General features: G+C 35.0%; 1 long non-coding RNA gene across 3 annotated transcripts; it reads left to right on the forward strand.

Moving 5' to 3' along the window:
- Positions 1 to 11,832: 11,832 nt before the first annotated feature.
- Positions 11,833 to 15,399, forward strand: LOC133858061 (uncharacterized). Of its 3 annotated transcripts, none has more exons than XR_009898417.1 (4): positions 11,833 to 12,216; positions 12,358 to 12,545; positions 13,056 to 13,108; positions 15,309 to 15,399. It is a non-coding gene; the product is annotated as an uncharacterized LOC133858061 (long non-coding RNA). The 3 variants fall into 3 exon arrangements; XR_009898416.1 differs by lacking the exon at positions 15,309 to 15,399 and adding an exon at positions 13,354 to 13,587; XR_009898415.1 differs by lacking the exon at positions 15,309 to 15,399 and having other exon boundaries at positions 13,056 to 13,587.
- Positions 15,400 to 20,823: the final 5,424 nt, after the last annotated feature.

The raw sequence follows: 20,823 nt of genomic DNA on the forward strand, positions 1-20,823 counted from the left end.
TTCTATCCTTATCAGGCCCACGTCCAGACGACTTGGCTGAGCGTTCGGACGGTCTTCGCTATAACTCCTTTTCGCGTTCGAACAGAACACTGGAATATTCTGAAATGCTGGACAGCATCAGGACGTGTTGCCACGTCGTCCGAATGGCTTGCAGAGACTTCCCTAACAGTGTCGACTTCTGAAATCCAACTCCGTGTTGAATAATGATTGACCTAGCATCCGGAGGGTGTTGCTCTATCGTCTGGACGTCTTCGACGTAATCTGCTAGACACTGGGACGTCCGGACGCCTTCAAAGGCTCACCCGGATGGTTGCACAGGAACCAGTTTGATTTGGCTTGGAATTTGCAAGGACTCTTCATGGACATCTTCTAGAAGCTTGTGATCAGTCACATGAGCATTGTCCAAATAAATGAAGACTCTAAATAAGAACCCTGAATAAGAACCGATCATCCTGTTAATTTGCAACCATTACATAAAGTGTTTTTTGTTATCCATATTGTAGCCAACATAAAATACTAACAAACTCCTCATTTGGCCATTCTGGGACAAAAACACTTGACCGGTTTGGAAATACATTCCCGATCTAAAAACCAAAAAATACTCCCCCTTTTTGTCACACAAGGACAAAAGGTAAACAGATTATTAATAAAAACATAAGTGTTTAAGAAATACACAAAATGTCATCACAAATTAAAATTGTTCTAAAAAAAACAATAATAAGTAATAAAAAAAAAAAATCAATCCTCATCATTAGGCTTGGGGTGATGATACTGCAGACACTCCCTGATGTCAATCTGACACTGTTCAACATGCTCTTCAATAAGATTAACTTCACACTGGAGAGCTCCCATGGATGACATAAGCTGAGTAAATGCTGCTTCCATATCAAATGAAGGAGGCACAGCCTGTGATGGTGATGCAGCTGCTGGTGGGGGAACTGGTGGAGGCTGAGGAACACCGCCTTGAGCCTCATGCCGCAATAGCGCATTAGACTTCATGAGGGTCCAAATGCCGAGAGGATCTGGAATCTATGATCTGGGCTCAGAGTCTGAAATATCTGTCACGACCTGAAGACAGATTTGAGTGATCAAACACCCAAAAGACAGACTCATGTTCTTCTCATCACGAACCTCGAGCATAGTGTGCAAGATGTGCTTGCACAAGCAAAAGGGAGTCCACATCACAATGGCATAGAGAAGGGTGGCCTTCTTGAGAGTAAGCTCACTCCAACGAGCTTGAGGCCAAAGGTTGGTTACAACAACATTTGCTAAGAACCGGTGCATTGGAGCAAAAGCACCGATATTGATCTGTGAATGTGATTTGTCCTCTCTCTGTGGTCTCGTGCCAAAGAAATCATGCAGGAAGTCAATGCTGGGAGTCTCATCACCAGGAGGGAAAGGAACTCCTAAGACTGGTAGAACGGGGACCCCGACCACAAAACTGATAATTTTGGGATCAATCAGAATTGTCTGTCCTCTGACCATAGTCTGCATGATCAGTGATCTGTCATCATCCTTGATGATGATCATGTTGCCATAGAATTCCCGCACCAGTCTGGGAAAGGTCGAGTAGGCACAGTTGTACAGGTACTCCCATTGGTTCTCTAGAAGCATCTGACCAATGGGGAGGAGAACTAGATCCCTCAGATCGGGGCGGAGAAGATTCCACTCCGATAGGACTTGCTGCGATTGCATGCGGTGCAGCTTGTCAGCAACTGACTCTTTAGTTCTTTACCTGACTCGGGGAGGAGAGTCATCTGAAGACATTTTCTAGGCTAAAAATTCACAGAGAAATCCATGAAAACATTAATTCCTCTTAGTCCAAAAAAAAATTGGGCATTATGACGGCTGTAAAATGGACTATCCCAAAAATTTACAACTACATAAAACTCAACCCAAATAATATCAAGATACCACAAATTAGAAAATATGCAAAATCTCATCCTAATCACTAAAGAATATGAGCAATGACTCATATTAAACTCAAAAAATGATAAACCCAAAACAAACTATTTTAAGCATTAAAACTTAAAATAAAACAGTAAAAGAGTAGAGAAACATACCTGGGTTGGAGATAAATTGCAAAGAAGACAAGCATACGTGAGAAGCACATATAAAAAGCAAGAAAAAAAAACGCACAAGACGACAAAAATCACCAAAAAAAAAAAAAAATGAAATGAGAGGGGCTGCGGCGCGGGGGAATGTGATATAACCCTACAGGGTTCACCATCCGGATGGAACTTAAGTGAAGTTCGGACACAGTGCCACGTAAGAGATCGCACAAACACACCCATCCGGACAAAGCAACCTTACTGTCCGGACAACCAAAAACACCGTCCGGACGCTTCACACAAAAAAATCTGAAAAAGAGAGGAAACATGGCAGAAAAATATTTCTCAAATAATTTCCAGAACACGCATGTATAAGAAGCTGATATCCCAGTTTAATTTGCATTGAAAAAAAATAACAAGATATAATTGAAAGTTAAGAGTCAATACGCACAAAAATTTTCCTGTAGAAAGACATTTTTCAATAGTAAACTTAACTCAAGCAATGCGTGTGTGTGTGAAGGCTTTCTCAATAAAGTATGAATTTCACTGATATGGCTTAAATCACCCGGATTTTCTAAATAAGAGAGAAAATCAATGTTAGATTAGTCAAAAGTCAAACCTTATTTTACTAGGACTTAGCCACCCTCATCTGATACACTCTCCATAAGTTGCAGCACTTCTTCTTTTACATCGTCCTTTAGTGACCGTCTATTTTCGTAATGATTTGGTCACTGACTGTTTCTATAGGGACAAGTTCAAGAACAGATTTATAGCACAGAAGCAATGGATCTTTTTATTTATCCATATTTATTCAGTTTTGAATACTTTTTATCACTTGGTGCTGCAACCTAGAAAGAATGCCAGAATTTATGGGTTCTAGGTTCAACTAGCGAGTTAGTCATTTTGACCATCTTAAAAAAAATCTCTTTCAATAGAATTTCCAAAAGTTAAAAGTCAGGGAGAAAAAAATGTACCTTAGGAGAGCCTTGGATAGTGCATAATTTCATCGCATGAAAAAAGCAACTATATAGTATGGATGTAATTGGGAAACTTTACAGATATCAAGAAAAATTCTCAGTTATATAAAGGCAAAAGAATAATTGCATCAAAAACTAAGACATCAGTTAAACATACATAAGATATCTGGAAGCTATATAATGGAATAACAAAACTCTACATCATTTATCGCTTTTTTAATTTAAAAAAAAAAAACAAAAACAAAAACAAAAACAAAAAAACAAAAACATGCTTCATAATAAAGAGGATAGTTTAGTACAAGCATGTAAGGTAAAAGCAAACCTGACCTCAAGGAGAGAGGTTTGACAGTACCAAGATAGAAAAGCAGCCTCTCGACGTGCTTTTTCTATCATTCCTATTTAATACCTGCAGAATTTCCTCAAGACAAACAAGAGGAAATGTAGGGATAGAAAAGATGGTTCCATAACAACATGTAAAGATTTCATAAGATGCTATAAAAATGCTATGCAAGTGTACCTGTCATGCTCTAGGATTTAGGAACCAAAATCCTAAGCATGTGTGACCTCACCTACTAGGTAGGTCCGCTCCCCCTTGGGGGTGGGTGTCCTCTTTCGTGTTCTATCCTTCCTTCTTTAGCTGTAGTGTCAGATATCTGACCAGATCTTGCATGAAAGAACTGACAGAAGATGTTAAGATAAACAATTTTCCTTTCTGCAGTCTTTTGTTCCTCCATATACAGCTTCTTGGGGACCCAAGTCCTTTTTGCTTGAGTAGGCTTCTACAGCTGCTAATGCCTTGGAACATGATTTATGGGCGAAAATCTATGATGCCTGGGTGGCTTAGGTGGAGGACACCTAGGTCTGATATGACTACTAACTCCACATTGGTGACACATGGGAGTTTTAGAAGCCTGCCACTTTTTCTTCCTCTAAACTTGCCGATGTGGGCATTTAAGTCTGATATGCCCTGGTTCACCACAGTGATGGCATGTAGGAGGCTTTCTTCTGATAGGAAGCTTGGCCAGAGACTGAAGGATGACTGGTACCTCCCCATCCATAACAGTTTTTCCCTTATCCACGTTTGAGGGTGGAGACTTAGGAATAACCGATTTCACAAAAATAGTCTGGGAGGTATATTAGAAGTAGAAGGAGGAACATACCCGAGTCTGGTCTTGTCGGTTGGGCACTTCTGAATGGAGAGCATGCGAATTAGCTTTTCGTCTGAGACTCTCTCAAGTTGCAACTGTGTCTCCAGAAGCCTCTCTTCTAAATCATTGATCTTTATTAACATAGCGGTCTTCTCAATCCTAAGGTTGTTTAGCTCTAGTACCTACTACTTGTATTTCTCCCTCAGCTTTAAGAACTCTACATATTGAAGTTGATTGGCTGACTGCATATCTTCTTCTTCACTATTCTCAGAGCAGTAGGACTGAGAATCCTCATTTTCTTCATGTGGGACCATGAAGGCCAGAAATTTTTCTTGCTCAAAAGTTTCTTCTTCCTTCTCAGACTCATCGCTTAGAGTTGCATTAAAGGCTTTCCCTTTTAATTTCTTCAAATTTGCACATTTAGTCCTGATGTGCCCAAAACCTGAACATTCAAAGCATTGGGGACCCCTTGGATCTTTCTTTTCTGTTTCTTCTGACTCAGCTGTGTTCGGAGCCTTTCTTAGTCTGTTAGAGAACTTTTTCTTGAATTTGTTATTTTTCATGAACCGCTTGAAGTTCTTGGCTAACATTGCCACTGCATCTTCATCAATGTCAGAGTCTTCGTCAAATGAGACTTTGAATTTCTTCTTGGATGCCTTAGATGCTTTGAGGGCAATAATCTTTTCCTTTCTGATTAGAGGTAAGAAGTATTCATATGTCTGAAGAGATCGTACCAGCTCTTCAATCTTCATCTCCTCCTGATCTTTGCTTTCTTCTGTGGTTGTCACCTTAATCCTGAAATGCTTAGGCAAAGATCTTAGTATCTTTCAGATGAGTTTAGTGATCGAGTTTCTTAGGTCGCTAATCTTAGTGTAGAACTCTTCGAAGGTCTCTTTTTCTAGCATCTTAATCTCTTCAAATTTAGAAATCAACATTTGAAGCTTGGCAGATTTTACCTGTTTTGTTCCTTCATATGTTGTTTCTAGAATTTTCCATGCATCTTTAGCAATTTCACAATTTGAAATTCTTGCGAATTCATATGGTGAAAGTGCTTGACATCGTGCATGGAGGGCTTTATCATTGGAGAGCCACGCACTTGTTTGAGTAATAGTAATTTCGTATGTTTCTTCTAGTTTAATCCAACCAGTTTCAACAATTTTCCAGACGTCAATTGATTTTAAACAGAAGCGCATGCGGGCTTTCCAATAGCCATAGTTCGTCCCATCAAAGGGCGAAACTGAATTAAGATTTTGAGACATTATAAAAATAAAAAATAGAAGTCAAGAGGTTACACTCAAGAAATAAATCTAAAACAGAGTGTACCAAACACTGATACCAATTGAAAATAAATATTGACTTCTAACAACCAATTGTGTGCAACAAAATATCTTAAATGTAGAATATAAAGAAGACAAGATATTTGTTACGAAGTGGAAACTCTGTGAAGAGAAAAACCACTCCGGGGCAGCCAAACTCAGGATATCCACTATACTAAAAACAAAGCTAGTTACAAGACACTCGTACTCACATACCCTTATGCAGTAGTTATACCTTTAACTCTGACACGAAGCCAATCGTGAACGCTTCCCAACCAGATCTTCCACCTGAAAGGGTTTTTGATGGATTCCTTTACCCTAGGGCCGACCCCTAAGATAGACTTCACACGAACAGTTGAGCACACACCGGCAACGGCTTGAGAGCTAGTTGATCTTCGATTCTCCCTAAACACCCTCTCAAAGTTAAGAGAATTCAATACCGAATTCTGTACAATTGACAAGCCTAAGACCTTCTATTTATAGGCTTACATAAAAACTTAAATCTGCTGAGATTCAGACTCTGGTTGTCGAGCGTCCGAACGGAAGTTAGCCACGTCTGGATGGTCTTCTACAATTGCCTTTCAAAAACAGCACAATTCTATCCTTATCAGGTCCACGTCCGGATGGCTTGGCCTAGCGTCCGAACAGTCTTCGCTATAACTTCTTTTTACGATCGAACGGAACACTGGAATATTCTGAAATGCTGGACAACGTCCGGATGTGTTGCCACGTTGTCCAGAAGGCTTGCAGAGACTTCCCTAATAGTGTCGACTTTTGAAATCCAACTCCATGTTGAATAATGATTGACCTAGTGCCGGACGGTGTTGCTCTGTCGTCCAGACGTCTTCGACGTAATCTGCTACACACTGTGGGGCGTCCGGACGGTTGCACAAGAACCGGCTTGATTTGGCTTGGAATTTGCAAGGACTCTTTATGGACATCTTCTAGAAGCTTGTGATCAGTCACATAAGCATTGTCCAAATAAATGAAAACTCTGAATAAGAACCCTGAATAAGAACCGGTCATCCTTTTAATTTGCAACCATTACATAAAGTGTTTTTTGTTATCCAGAATGTAGCCAACATAAATACTAACAAAATATAATTTATTTCTCTTTAATTTTTAAGAAGATCCTAAAAAAAATTGGAATTCATGTTGTTTTATTTTGGGTCATTTTAAACAAGCCTCATTAATTTTAGGAGTTTACATCATTTAAAAATAAACGATGTCATTTTCACGTTCTTTACGTATAAAGGACGCAAAGTTTAAAAATCCAACGTTCTTTTATCATAAATGACGTGAACTAAATAAATTACAACCTTTTTTAGAATAAATGAAGTGAATTATTCACATCTTTCTTGAAAAGGTCCTTTCTTTTATTCACATCGTTTTTCTCTGTCTAAACGAAGCGAATAAAGTTGGCGGTTTTATTCACGTTGTTTACACAACAAAACGACTTGAATTATTCAAATACTGAACGTCATTTTTAAACAAAAACAACACAAACGAAATATTTTGAAGCATCCGTGAGTAGTGGAGCATGTGATATTTTATTTTGGTTTCATTTCTATACTAGGAATTACTTAGTTTAAATGTCATGTGACGTAGTATAACACAATACTTATTAATTGGTGTAAATTCATTAACATTATGATTCCCCTCCTGTTGTAGGTGAACACCCAATTGTGGTTGATGACAATGATCAAGCAGGATATGACGGCGAAAGACAAGCCATAAGGTGTGTTAAGTAACAATATTTAGTTGCACTTATTTTACGAATTTTTGGTCGGTTCCCTACTCAAGCAACTTTGTTATCTATATGGATTGTTGGGTTGTTGTGTTACTAAAGCATTTCGTCTCAACAAAATGGCAAGAGTAGTAGTAGAATAAATTTGAATGAATAGAATAAAGAAAGAGTGAGAAAGAGTTATTACATGATGCTATTATTTACATATAATAACTGATTATTGAATATAAATATAAATATATATAGTATTGACAATTCTGCATCACACTATTCTCTAAATTTCCACCCACTATAATAAAAGTGTTAATAAAGCATGTGCGATCTCTGTTTAATTTGAGATGAAAGTCTAAAGGTAAGGTGTTACAAGCATGTGTATACCAAATTGTGCAAATAGCATTCTTGTGCTAACATAGCCAATGGCATACAAACACAAATATTTATGTGTCAAACAACTATAGTATCACTTTCTAAAGTGCTTAATTACTAATATGGTAAATACATAACTATTTCATTCAATGTGAGTAACCTATTTAAACCAGAAAAGATACATACCTTTAATCAAACTCACCACCTTCATTTTCAAAATGATTCTCCATTTTCAGCCCTTCTTTGTTACTATTTACATATGCACCACTTTATTTGGCATATGTTTTTCTTGTTTTCACTTAGCGAGACTTTTTGTTTTGACTGTTTTGGATGACCCTAACATTTTTTTTTCCCTATGATTGTAGGATTTAGAGCAGCTTTTGAATATCATTGGTGCCAAACAAGGTTGATATACAACAAGACGTCAAGCGGGACAATATGATGATTTGGTTTTTTTTTTTTTTTTGGTTTTTTTTTTTGGTAATTAAGAAAGCAATGCTACTATGAGTTGCTTTATGTGTTTGCTTATTTAGAAACAAAGGTAATTTCAGTAGCGTACAAAAAATTGTGCATGGTTTTGTTTTGGATTTAGTTGCAACGTGGTTTGAAGGTATTTGTTGGCAATCTAATGATATTATTTTGGCCATATAATTTTGTTTTCGATTAAGTTATTCTGCAGATGTTTTATCAAGTGAAATAAGATTAGAAAAAGGGAGAAAATATAATACTCAAATGTCATAAAACTTTATCCTCCTTTATATGGTTGACGTCATAAAATAATGACGATTACTGTGTAAGTGTCAGAAAACTTTAATGTCCTTTATCTAGTAGGCATTACAAAATAATGACATGTACTATGTAAGCATCACAAAAATACATGTCATTTTCACAGGAAACAACATTATTTTTAACAAAGTTTATGTGCAAAGGACATGAACAAATTTACGTCGTTTCAGTGTGAAACGATGTAAATTTATGACGCTTACGGCAGAAGAGTCGCAAAAAAATAATCTAGACGGGAGAAAACCCCCTCCCAATCTGCATTAACAAGAACTCTGTCAATTTTCCTTAGAATGGGTCCTTCATCCCGCCTGTTAGACCAGGTAAAAAATTTACCCCCAAAACGGAGATCGAAGAGCTCAGCTTGGATGACACATTCCTCCAAGGAATTCATCCAATTCGGCCACTCAAGAGAACCCCCAACTCTTTCATTCCTCCTCCGGATTGCATTAAAATCACCAGCAACCAGCCAAGGAAAGCCTTGGGTTGTCATAGCAAACGGAATAGTATCCTTTAAAAAACATCATAACCAAACGGAAACGTCATGAAATAAACGACGTACACCAATTGATCGGCAACTTTTTTGTGTGTGAATAGTATCCTTTAAAAAACATCATTAAATGCCAACTTTTTTTTTGTAGTGGATATATAATTTTATAAATTCATTTACTGTACGTTCTTTTAAAGAAAAAATAATTTAAGAGCTAAGTTGAAAAAGTTGACATTACTTTTATTTTCTATGAAAATAGATATTTGCTTGGTCTAGAGAACCAATGGACAAATTATAAAAATAAAAAAAAAATTAAAAAAAAAAAAATTGTATAATTTGATCCTATTTACTAACAAAAGAGACTAATCACAGTTTTGAGCTTTTGACGGAATGAAATTTCGAAATTATAGATTTTTAGAAAAGCTTCCTAAATGAGTGTATAGGACAAAATAAAAATATAGAGTAATATTAAAAAGAAAACTCATATTCTTTTAAAATTGATATAGTTTTTAAAATCACCAGAAAATTAATTTTAGTAGGATTAAAAAAAAAAAAAAAAAAAAAGTCCTAGCCTCCTTATATCAATACTAAAAATAAAAAAAAATACTGTAGCTAATTATTTCAAGTAATAACTTCAAGCACATATGAAAAAACAAAAAAAGCCTCTTCAAACAGCTAGCATAAGGGATGGACCTTTCGGAGGTGGGGTAGGTCCGACGTCCTTGCTTAATGAATAACGTGGCATTTGATTTGTGATAACAGATGTATCACAGTATCGTACTATCTTATCTCTAAGCATATCCGTAATGGATTGGTAATAATTGATATATATTATATAATATATATGATGCCGTTATATATGTCACGTCAATCTACCGTTGGGTACGTTTATATATATGTGGAGATTCTACCGAGAGAAGCTCCCTAATTATAAAAGTAGAATGGGAAATTTGAATATCTTTTTTTTTTTTTTTTTAATTTCTTTAGCATTATCCTCTTTCATAGGAAGGGTTCTATATACCTGGATTTCTAACCTACGAGAGAAAGTGATGTGGAAGAAACAAAAAGGAGTGTTAGAATAAGCCTATACCAATAACATATACTTGCCTTAAATGCAAGAAATGGGAAAACAAGATATACTTGTGTGAATATTTCTTAATAAGGATTGCTTTTTAAATTTCCAAAAATGAATTTTCGTGTAGAAAACAAGTTATATCTAATGCAGTCCCTTTTGTTGAAGTGTGTTGGATTAAGTTTGTAAGCTCGTTTGAAATTCTCTTGCCTTTCAACCGTTTGTGGTGATTTCCCCTTTCCCCTTATCCTATTCTCTCAAAAAAAAAAAAAAAAAAAAAAAGAAGTTATATCTAATGCTAATATATATAGAGCACAAGAGATAGATGAGGATTAATTTCTTTTGCACAACTCTAGTTCAACTACAACATATAACACAACTAGCAAGATAGTAATTTTAAAAATAAAAAGAAAAGGATTTCGCATTGATTTGATATCAAAAAAATGATTTCAATGTAATTGGAAGGATGTGATACGAAGGTGATTTTGTTTGTTTGTTCAAAGGCGAATGAGTAGCACTATTACATTCAATTCATTTAATTAGATCATTGTTTGTTCAACTAGTTTCATTTTAGAGCATGTTTGGATTGTGTTGAGAAGTTGAGTTTTTATATTCAAAAAGAGCTTTTGGGAAAAAAAGCTTCCTTTTTAAGTTTTTCCAAAATGTATGTTTTAACTTGTTCTTTTTTTTTTTAGAGCAAAAAAGTCAAATAAGGTTTTTTTTTTTTTTACGAAACATACTCATTTTTGCTTTGCACAACTTTCTATACACTAAAAGTCTTTTTTAAGCTCCTTAACGCAATCACAAACAGGCCTAAGAAAATTTAGAACCCATGCTTTAGATTAAGTGGGGGTTATAAATTACGTACGTCTTCATCTCCACTTCTTCACTTTCTTTCTTAGAGCTAGAAGGTGAAATATACGTGGCTACGTGCTACACAGACTCCAAGCTGGCAAGTGGCGGCCTGAAGCCATAAGGATATATTGTTATACTGGTTCGAGAATGACCTAAAGTGCATAAAATATATACAGGCTGCATAATTATAACATCATGATTGATGACCGCATATATTATATGGTTTATAATGTACGTATGAAAGAAAACATAACGATTGGGGGACCATAAACAACCCATACCTTTGAATTCCAATAAAATATGAGGAGATGATCTTTGAACACATGGTTGCATGTGATCATGAGGATGGGATGGTTTTGAAAATGGATTCTCACTTTTTCTTTTTTACTCTTAATTTTATGTTGTAAAAGTTTATGAACTTTACTCACTTTCAAAAGACGCCTTAAGAGATGAGGAGTTTCCCCCTCGCGTATTGCATCTTTGGCCAAACACGTGTTCAACAATAGGAAGAAAAGGTCCAACATCGTCCAAAGAACCGACTTTGATACCATGTAAAAGTTCATAGGCCTTACTCACTCTTAAAAGACGCATTGAAAAAAAATGGGTGTCTATGACGTATAAAATTCTCAAGTCAGTAATCTCTTAACGATGTGTGACACTTTAACATATGTAATCTAGCTCAATGCTATATATTTAGTAGAGTATTGATATACGATTATGATATAACTGAAATAGCATAATCGTAAAATCAAACTTTATTTATTTATCAATTTTACAAATACTCAAGAGTAAAATTTTACCGTCAAATTATCAAATTCGGAAGACAACCATAGAACAGTGTAGTAAATTCTTTGTTTTTTATTGTTTGCCCGTGTGACGACGTATTGTCTGTACCCCACTGCGCACTCACAAGGAAAGTAAGGCATTTGTTGGTAAATTAAACTTTATGAGTGAAGTAAACCCTCCTCCTCATCCCCTCTCTATAAAGCTGATAGACAGATTATATGGTAGAGTGGTCCATGAAGGACTCTGTATGGGCAATGGTCATTTCTCACCTCCTCTCTCTCTCTCTCTCTCTCTCTCTCTCTCTCTCTCTCTCTCTCTCTGTGAGACACAACACAGAGAGACACAAACGCATAAGGGATGTCAAAGAGAAATAAAAATGAGATCTGAGAGGATAATGTGGGTGAAATTTGTGGAAGTCTTGGTCATGCTTTTCCACAGCTTTCTTGAACTTCTGTTGCTTCGTCTTAATTAATCTCGACGATTAACACCATGGAAGCTCAAGAAAGCTGTGGGACAACATGGCAATTCAGGATTTTGTTGGGGTTTCTTTCACATGATGCTGTTCAGACAAGATCTCTCTCCATATATGCCACAGTCCAAGGCGGTCCTTTTATCTGCAACGATCTGGGTAAACCATATATAATTGTCATCGTGTTATTTTTCTTTGATTTTTTGCACATAATATAAGATAATTCACATGAATTCTTGCATTTTTCTTCAAGAAGTACAATGTGGGTTTTCTTTTATCTTCCGTAAATTTATTTTACAGCAATGTGAGAGGGTTGCGTCAGTATATCAAGAAGAGAAGTTCAGTATATCAAGAAGAGAAGTACTCCATGGAGAGTAGATTCTTTTTTATATTCTTTTTGTTTTTTGGTTAAATCTACTGCAACACGTTTGAGCCATGCATGAAGGGGCAGCGGATTTATATATTTCTCAAGTTTTCTGCAGAATTAGGTGAGATTTGCATTTAAATTCTTTTTTATTTGTTCATATTCTGATTAATTTATTATTCAGTCGAAATGGTGAAAAAAAGAGTTACGTTGCAGAGAAGATTCCCTAGCTTTCCTTTTTATCATCAATGATGATAGTTCTTCCTGTTGCCCCTTTTGGTTTTGCCTCCACATCTCCTCCTACATTTCTGTGAAAAAGGTTAAAGTTTGTCACTATGTGACATCATTTTTTTTAACCACTCCCACTCTTTCTGACTTTCAGTTTTTTACCCTCTCTCTCTCTCTCTCTCTCTCTCTCTCTCTTGCTCTTTCAGCAAACCCTAACCCATTTACCACCTCAGCTACAGCCGAAGAGCCTCCGCTTCCCTTGAATGTCCTCAAAGACACAGAAAGTTACTAGAGTTTCTAAGCCTTGCTGCTGCATTATTTACTGGATTTCACAATAATTCATGCTTTTTTTTTTATCCTCTGATTGCTGTTCTTGTTGTTGTTTTCATCATTGCGACTATTTCAGGTTAGAATAACTGTGGATTCCAACTTATCTTCTTGCCCAAGCCAGTCGAAAAGGTAATAAATTAATATTTTCTAAAGAAATTATTAATTTTTTTTTTCTGCATTCTGACATATATATATAATTCTCATTTGCTTGTGTAATTAATTAGTTGTTGTTTTTTTTTTTTTTGGCTTTGTAAAATCATTGGAATTTTGTTGCATATTTGCTATTTGAGAACATTTTGTTTTCTATTAATTGGCCCTTGGATTTCGAAAAATAACTTTTTACTGCCATTTCTGCTACTACGATCTTGAACAAGTCATGATCAGCTGAGGACAGAAAAGGCTCGCTACATGCAAGAACCACATGGGGAATTTTCAAAAGAGCCAAAGAGCTTTAAAGTTAGCTGCCTCTCACAAGCTTTCTTGTCCTCAACTACCTTTTCTTTTTTGTTTCTTTTTGGGATTTCTCGAATTCCTCCAATGGTTTTTTGGCAAGTACACCAAACTCAATTGTGGGCAATAATAATATATCGTCACCATCTTTGGCACCAGCCCTTCAGCATTCAATTGGACTGCAACCCTCAAGCTATCTCTATAGTAAAATTATTTTCTAGTGGGAAAAAAAAAGGCACCTTTGCAAGAAATAAGGGATGCTATATATATATATATGGTGAATTGAAAAATAAAAGAACAAGTATTAACCTAGGTAATAAAACTAGTCTAAGTCTGATGAAGCTTAGGCCCACCAAAATCAGATCAAAAATAGGCCAGACAAGGAGGTGTGGCAGTTCCTTGTCCGTGAAAGCAATAAAGGTATTGTACCCCCAACTTTTAACCTAATAGGAGACCCCCTACTATTCACCTAATTTTAAAGGGTTGGGGAGCCTAAACTCCTTTGCTATCGATATATGCCAATAATTCATTTAAACTAATGTTATTTAGTAGATTGTTACAATTAAAATGACGAGGCTGTAAAAATTAGCCCTTAATTTTTTATTTTTTATTTTTTTTACAAGTGTTGATCCAATAACTGATTTAATTTCGTCAAGTTGTACATCAATATCTAATGAATTAAGCCCTAGCAAAAGCTATTTGATGAAAAATAATGCTACTTAACAGTCTGTTATACGACTACCATACAACTTGATATTGATTTGTGGTAGTGAAATTCAACTCTTGGATTAACGCTTACTAAAAAAAAATAAAAAAAGTAAGGATTGATTTTCGTTACCACATCATTTCAATCATGCAACATGCAGTCTACTAATTAAATAGCATTACTCTTGATCGAATAAGCCACAATATTTCAAAATTTGAATTAAATTTAGTAATTATTGTCGCACTTATAAGAGTAAGATGGCATGCTGGATCTTGAGCTGCCTTGTAGTCTACTGAGCTTAAGTAGTACTTTTTCAAAGCTAGACCTTAATTATCCCTGACCTTTTAATTCCCTGACCTTGTTAGATTTTCAATTAGCAGAAATAAAGTTGAAAATGTGATATTCCACATCGCCTGGAAATGGGAATATGCTTATATGTATAAACGCGCACTTCTTAAGACAACGCGTTTTAATGCCGAAATAGCCATAAACCTATCAGAACTCCTGATGCAATCAAAGCAATTAAGCGTGCTTCTGCGAGAGTAGTACCAGGATGGGTGACCTCCTGGAAAGTCTGGTTTGAGTGAGCCAAAAGCGGACAAGATTGTGTCGTTTGGGGTGGATCGTTATTGAAAGAGTACATAATTATCTACCCGTAAATAATGTTTTTTAATTCAATTTGTTTCCACGCTTAATGCAAATTAATCTGCTAATATCTTCTTGTTTTAAAAATCCACACATCTGCTTAACTTGTCATAACTAATTAGCAACTTTAATTTATGTAAGGTGGGTGATTAAAAGAGCAAGTGAATATTAACTTTTAAGTAAATATTGAGCGCGCGTTTTTTAGATATGTTTGAAAGTAATTTCGTAATGGCTTTCCTTTAAGCATTCATATTAATATATATCATTTTTTATTATAATCCAAATATATAATTGCTAAAATGCAAGCAAACGTTTTGTAAGAAAGTTGTGGAAGAAACAGAATTCTATAAGCCGAGAATTCCGTTCTAGGAAAGCAATTATGCATTTTTTGGATAGTAAAAAGTCTGGGGTGAAAATTCCAGTGGAAAAGCTCCTATCTCTCTAGCAGGAAGCCTCTTTTGTAACTTGTTGAATCTTTTAATTACTACAAAAACTGCAAATTAAAGTTAAACCTCTTGTTTAATGCAGCCGTCTCCGGGCCCCTTTAACAAAGGTCTTTACGTTCAGGTGCCGGCCTCCTTCAAGCTCATGATCAACAGAACTTCTATTACTAAAATTCCTGCGATTTTTCATCAACACCTCTCAACTCCTTGGTTATACCAAAGGTGTACTATTTATTTATATAAATCTGTTATGAAAATTTATTCCTATAAATCTCTTATGAAAATGAAATTCTATGTGGAGCAGATATTAATATTAGATCGAATATATAATATGGTAGAATATTTTTCTTATGTTAGAACATATATATATATATTATGATTTGATACGTACTTATCTTATATGATAATTACTTTTAGATGATTGATTGTAATTGATGGTAATCAATACTTATTTTTATTTTCACATTTACGGTTGTAACATTTTTATTTAAGCATGATGAAATTATAATGATAATATATGCAAAAAAAAAAATTAATCTCAAACCTTGTGTTTGAAAATATTTAAATTCTTTTTAACGAATCTAAAGAATCTAAGTTCTCCCAAAACCTAACAAATTATCCCGTTAAGTGTTTGGAAAACCATTCATGTAACAAAATCTGTCACTAAGAGATCGATCATTCTCCAACTTAATGCTGTGAAAATGACTACTAGCTACTTGCAGTAGTGGGAGAAAAACTTAGGAAGAAATCAGCTAAAATTTAAACTTGGGAAACCATGGGGCACCTGAAAGAGAGATGGCATAGAGAAGAAATAATTTTGCCCCCATGTGTTAGCGGGAATGGAACAGATACGTCGCTATTGGCATCAAACAATATGTTGGGCCTTTTGAACAAAGGCCATTATCATAAATATGAAAGTTGAAACTTCAAAACTTTGCCCTTTATCTGTTTAGAAAGTGGCCGGGCAACAAGGATAAATGGCAACTTTAATTTGTTCATGACCATGATATATAGCTTGGGATTGTTATATATATACAGCATAAGACGAATAATCTGCACGATAATCCTCTAAAGCTCCTTCCACATCAATTTTGTAGATCCTCTCGGAACAGAGGTTGCCTTATCAGGGTTGATGTGGCGGACACTTATATTTTGTAGGATGCTATTGCTGGCTCGCTCATGCAAGGAACATGAACTGGCCGGAGAGACGGAAGGTTGGGATCCGCACGTTTAAGGCCATTACGCACCCTTTTTATATAAGTACCCCTTGTAAGTTAGTGGGTTCTTGTTTAACTTAGCTGGCACTCACTAATTTATCCCAATCTTTTCACTAATCAATGCTTTGCCATTACTATAATGCTTAAAATTTTGTCGACCATGATAGGTACATGAGATTGTTATATATACAACAGAGGACGAATAAATTAATAATCATGATAAAGTAGCTTCTTCCATATATATATAGCCAACTATATATGTCCAAAGTTGTAATATTTATTTCGACACAAACAGTACACTAGGAAGGTAGAAAATTTTATAAATTTTACTTCATTGAAAATAGAGGGAACGTGTGTTCAAACTTCAAAATTTGAACTTTTGTCGACCCTTAGAGGAACTTAGCTTTGTAAAATAGACGGGAAAAAACAATCTTGGAATTTTTGGAAACACCAACAGTACTGTTGTCATTCATTATCTTCTCGATCTATTTATATATAAAATGCCTGCATGGCTATATAAAATCAGAAAGTCGGCATAAATATATAACTCTGGATGTGCTTGCATGCACCATGCATATATATATATACACACTGTAAATGCATCTTCTTCATCATCAATAATTTAGAACAGTAAGCCAATTATCAAAGTTCAAGTTTTTTCTTCTCTCAAACCAAAAGAGACAATAAAAGGCTGATAAGCCATAAAGAATTGGAATGATCCCCACTGCATCAATAGTTTAAGCAATAAGACAAAAACAACAGTAAGACAACCAGATCAAAAAGATTTTTTTTTTTTTTTTATTTTTTCCCCAACACTTTACCCATCTCTCTTTTCCACATACATTCACAAAGCACAAGAAAACTCAGCTCTTTTATTCCTATCCTTTCCCCCCAAAAGGGAAGCTAATTAAGTTAAATCAGAAAAAGGAGACCCTCCTTTTTGACCTAGATGATCACTAATAAGCAATCAATCCCATCTTATAGTGAAAATCATAATTGATTAAGCGTGCTGACTCTTAAAGTCAAGTCATTAATAGTTAATTTTAAAAAAGCATTAACCACTAATAATAAATCCAAAGAGAAAAAGAGATCCAGCACATGATTGATCATAAAGTAATGTTAAAAAAAAAATTATGTATATATTTGATTAGAATATGTATTTGATTAGTGGCGACACTAAGACGTGTATGAAATAATTAAAGTGGTTGGGTCGTCATATCTTTCAAAAGAAGAAAATCAGTGGCCAATTAATTGGATGTATTCAACTTCCCGTGAGTGCACCATCGATCTGTAACTCCAGCTAACTCCGTGAAACAAGGCACTGTGTTGTGAAAACTGTACCCTCAAAAGTTTTCTGTCAGATTTCCAAATTAATTAAAAATTCAAGCTCATTTTCTGGAACTCATGAATCTTGGTCTGGCTCTATTACCAAAGAAGCATGAAAACCCAGGATCTGATCTAGAAACAAGACAACATGTATGTTTCTTGAAAGTGAACAAGAGGACCTTTTTTTCCTTCCACTTGGTTGTCTTTGCCTTTGTTAGAAAAATTAAACCCTATATTTCCTTCTTCAACCTGCTTCTCCTTTCAAAGAAAAATTCAACAACAGCACACCATCGATCTAATATCTCTCTCTCTCTCTCCCTCTCTCTCTCTATGTATATATATATATATATATATATATATATATATATATATACACGCATTTATTTGTTTATTTGTTTTTGGTTTTTAATAATAAAAGCTTCACCTAACCACTTATATAGCTTTCATTTTAATGGCCTTAAAGCTTACTTAAAACACAATTATAAAAACACTGTATCTGGTCCATCGATCTAACATGGAAGAAACGAAATCTCTATAATTTATTCCTCTTCTAACTAATGCCTGTACAAAATGTCATACTGTTCCTCGTAAGTGTGTTGATAAGAACCCTAGTTCAGCTAAAACACAGCATAAATAACACGCACCAAAAGGAAAATAATTGTACGATCGACTAATTATTTATTGTACAAAAAATAAAAGTGAACGATGAAGAGAAACAGATGCTACTGCAATAAATAAAAGTCACCCGCAAATGACATGCTAGCTATAATTGAATCTGTAGGTAGGAATCTATTCAAAAAGAATCAGCATTTTTCTGGTTGCACTAAATTTATTATAATGACTGAAATGTTACCATTGTGACTGATCCACTCAGAAAATTTACAGATCAACTGGTCTGTAGCATGTAAATTCTGAAGTACCAAGTGATCAATGCCTGTTTGATCTACAACTAGTACTTACGTTTCTCCACCTACACCGTAATAATATAAAATAAATAAATAAAAAGTGATATTTTATGACTAATCTGCATATATTGAGAATTGGGGGGGCCATGAAACCTGAATCAGGAAATGGGGAATTTAGTTGTTTCCTACAAACTCATTTGAATCAGAAAGGTTCAGAGATTTATATACTGAGTCAGCCCTAGATCATGAACTTCTTGGGAAGAAAAGTTCCATTAAAAGCATATATATATAGGGAAGAAAATAAAAGTGAAACAAAATAAATTAGCAGATCAGGAATGAAAAAGGTTAGATGGGTATTACAAGCAATAATACCATAGTGGATCTTGAACTTTTCTGACCCTGTCTGTATCTTCCCACAGCTTTATTGAACCGCAGCACAAATAAAAAACAGTCTCTCTACATGCAAGAGCCCTCATAGATGCAGTTCAAGAAAGCTGTGGAAGAATACAAAGAGGGTCGACATCTATAGGCGCCCATGCGGATAGATAAGATGCTTAGAAGCTTCAAAGCCAATCAAAAAACAAAAAACCAAAAAAAAACAAAAAAATTCTAATAAAGAAATGTCGAAACAGAGAAAAAGGATGAGAAAGAAAAGAAGCACAAAGGTTAGAGGCAGAGGGCGAGAGGTGTAGGTTTAGAGGGTTGGGAGGAAGTCGTATATATAAGGGAATTGAGGACCTTTTTACCACCAATCCCAAGAAGAATATTGGGCCTAAACATTACATATTACTGAACCACCACTTTTCCCAGCCCTAATTAAAAAGCTGACTACGTTTGATCCTATTAAAAAAATTAAAAAAATTAAAAATAATTAAAAAATATTAAAAAAAAATTAAAAAATTAAAAGCTGACTACGTTTGATCCCATTTAAAACCCCCCACAATAATGTCAACAAGAAACGCATATGAAGAGTAATAAATTGGATGAAATTTGATGACGTGAAATTAAAAATTTATTGTGAGATTAATAATTGTTAAAAAAGATTAAAGATTAATTTTTATTTAATTAGATCATTTTAATTGTATGACAGTTATATAATTGTTTATAAAAAATTATTATAAATATTAAATTAATTATTAATTATAAATATTAAATCATCAATATGATAATTATGAGTAGCATTCCTTTGTATGATAAGTCCTAAATATACGTGCGGCTGGGATGCAACATTCCGGATCTGACGGTGGCGGTTACCCTAGTGGGGGCACGAAACGCATATGAAGTGTCATAAATATACGTGCGGCTCGGATGCAGCCTTCCGGATCTGACGATGGCGGTTACCCAAGTGGGGGCACAGTAATGGGTCCCACCTCATAGTTTGTCTATTAGGTAAGGCGAAATATCTTCAGGCCACGCGCTTCAAAGTAAGTGAAATCTGTCTGCTGACAATGGGCCTAATATACAAATCAGGCCCATTTGAGTTGACTACAATTTTTGGACCGAATCAAGCGAAAGTTTCTAGTATACCATACCGGGATTTGATTCATACACAACACCATCACAACAATCACACAACAACCCCTCACATGAGGGCGGGCTCCAGTGTGTGGGGTCCACCTTCATGTGAGGAGTTGTTGTGTGATTGTTGTGTTGGTGTTGTAAATTTAACATTTTCCATACCAAAAACTTTCTGCGGAAGTGATTCGTTCGTGGCATTCAAAAAATATTAAAAAACTTATAAATAAATAAATATTTAAAAAAAAAAAATTTGCTTTTTTGCTATTAGCTTGGAAAAAAAACATATGGATATGAGGAGTTAACAAAAAAGCAAGCATTATAATAAAATAAAGAGAAAAATACACACACTCTCCTTAAACTATTATTCTATTGTCAATATGCCCCTCGAACTACTAATTATGTCAATGTTCCCCCCTAAACTACCAAAAAGTGTCAATGTCTCCTCTAAAGCCAACAAAAAAAATAACCTTAAAAAAATTTTAAATAAAACAAATATATCCTTACAAATTCGAGAAAAAAAAAATCAATTTTTTGGAAAGACTTTAAAAAAAAAAAAAAAAGAGAGAAAAATGAAAATCCAATGGGTGGCCCAAACTAAAATTATATAAAACAGGATCTAAAAAACAATTTTTTT

The sequence above is a fragment of the Alnus glutinosa genome, chromosome 14 (assembly GCF_958979055.1).
Source record: "Alnus glutinosa chromosome 14, dhAlnGlut1.1, whole genome shotgun sequence".
Lineage (NCBI taxonomy): Eukaryota > Viridiplantae > Streptophyta > Magnoliopsida > Fagales > Betulaceae > Alnus > Alnus glutinosa.